The following is a 2,299-nucleotide window of genomic DNA, read 5'->3' on the forward strand; positions in this document are numbered from 1 at the left end:
AAAGATCCCGTGCCTGAGCCGGGACTCGAACCCGGAACCTTCTTGCTGTGAGGCCACAGTGCTGACCACTGCAACACCGTGCAGCCCCATATAGACGTCATGGTTTTTGTAAATAGTGTTAAGAGAGAGAGAGAGAGAGAGAGAGAGAGAGAGTCGGTTTGCCATTCTGAGGGTCAGCACACCCGGGTCGCTCCGTCTGCTTTCCACCCGTCTGACATTGCACACAATGCTTTCCTACCTGCATGACCGAGTCCCAAGGAGCCACCAGATCCTAGTGCATAGAAAAGACTGATACTGTATTGTTTATAGGTGGAAATTGTTCTTCAGGTCTCCAACGTGAGAGCAGACAGCTTGAAAGAACAGATAAAACACAGGGCAAGGTCTCATCGTACACTTAAGAAAAAAACAACTTGCGTGCTTAAGAACTTGCCAGTCCCTTTGGGGAGTTAAGAATACTGACGGTTCTTGGGATCAAGTAGTTCAGAACATTTTTAGTTGCCAGAGGGACTCCACAGCACCTTCCAGAGCTCAAAGGCTCAAACTTCTAAGATACACCTCGCCTTCCTCCTCTTCCTCTCTGTGACAGTTTGGATCTACAGTGTAGGTGCATGGTACCAAGCAGGAGCACCCAGGTGGGGTCTCTTCACCGTGCAATGTTCCAGGTCTTCACCCTCCCATTGAAACATCCAACAACTCAGCTTCTAGGACCGCAGGAGCCCTCTAAACCCTCCTCCAGCCGCCAGGTGTGAGGCCTTGTGAGAACACGCTAATGGGGACGCATGTCTCCTCTGGCCCGGGGACACCTCATCATCCCCGAAGAGGAGCGGAAAAGCTTTGCCAGGGAGGAGGTTGTCTGCCTCGCTTGATGCGCTGCCACTGTGATTGGGTCCTGGATGAGTAGGACAGGGATGAACGGATGGTTGGACAGAGATAGGGAGTGTGTTGCATCCTTTAAAAACTTTATTTTGTTGCTCTTTCTATTAAAATAACCATCCAAAGCCTTGAAACAGTCACAAAGATTGTTGCCATGGTTTCTACACTCTTTCTCTCTGGTCCTCTGAGCAGAAAAAAAAATTGATTCTGGAGTTTCCATGACAGCTGTCTGTTATTTGATATTTCAGAGGCATTTGTCTCTACTAAAGCTTTACTGAAAGACAGACACAGTATTTGACCTTTAGAGCCAAGGCCAGCAGAGGCACAATAGCTAAATTTAGTTTTAGAAACTGATTTGGTGTTTAGTTTCTTTTCAATTTATGGACCAAGTAGTCCATTAATCTTGTGTCGATCAGAGGAAACCAAAATAAAAAACAGAAAAATGCAGGGACTCTCAAAGCCAGCAATGCATGACACACAAAAAAAACCCAATTTCAAATATTTCAACTCGTGTTTTATGCATTTGGATGAAAACGTGTTTGTTTTCGAGTGCGATTTCATAATGATAAACCGATTTGTACTTTATTTTTTCACAGTCACATTAAAACCTACTTGTATGTGAGTCGATATACGCTGATAAGAATACGGACCAGAGTGCGGGGATGCTTGGGGTGATTGAAAAATGGTGTTGTTACACAGTTCTTTCCAGGAGAGGGCGCTCTGACTGATTTCATTCAGCACTGTGGGCTGCACAGGTTTGACAGTAACGTTGCCGCTGAGGAGACGGATTACAAATAACTTACTTAAATCGTGATATTAGCTTTAGTACAAGAGTTAGTAGTATAAGCCGTTGAAATCATTTCTGCAGTAATGTTTGATTCTCGGGCTTTACTCTGTGAGGATTTTCAGACAAGACAATTGTCGGCTCAAACAAAATCCTCTTTTCTATCCTGTGAGACGTTTGCTGTTCTCAAATCCCACGTTAATCACGAATACCACAACGTGATTTAGGAGCATAGGCAGAAATCTTTAGCAGTATCACGAGCCAGATTTGTTCGCCAAAAAAAAAACAAGTTTTGGCAGCTCCCCTCCTCGACCATCAATCATTGTGCATTCAGCAATAAAACATCATAAACCTGTCAGCGAAACAGTTGCTGATTTGTTTGGATAAAACACGATTAAGAATGTTTGACATGGTTTGAACAAACCAGATCAGGCACAAGTGGCAAGATGGATAAAGATTATTTACAGTATTAGTGGGGGGAAAGGAGACTTCTTTTTTTTTAAAGATTTCTATTTTTTTCTCACTGGTTTGTGCACTTTCTTTTTCACTTGTCTTGTTCTGGATGTGAAACCTTACTGACGTCTTGCGCGTCACATTCGTCGTCCTGTTGAGGTTCTGTTTAAAAGAAATACTATGATGTAA

The sequence above is a fragment of the Aulostomus chinensis genome, chromosome 20 (assembly GCF_037954235.1).
Source record: "Aulostomus chinensis isolate RoL2024-O1b breed Wild chromosome 20, RoL_Achi_v1.0, whole genome shotgun sequence".
NCBI classification, from domain to species: Eukaryota; Metazoa; Chordata; class Actinopteri; order Syngnathiformes; family Aulostomidae; genus Aulostomus; species Aulostomus chinensis.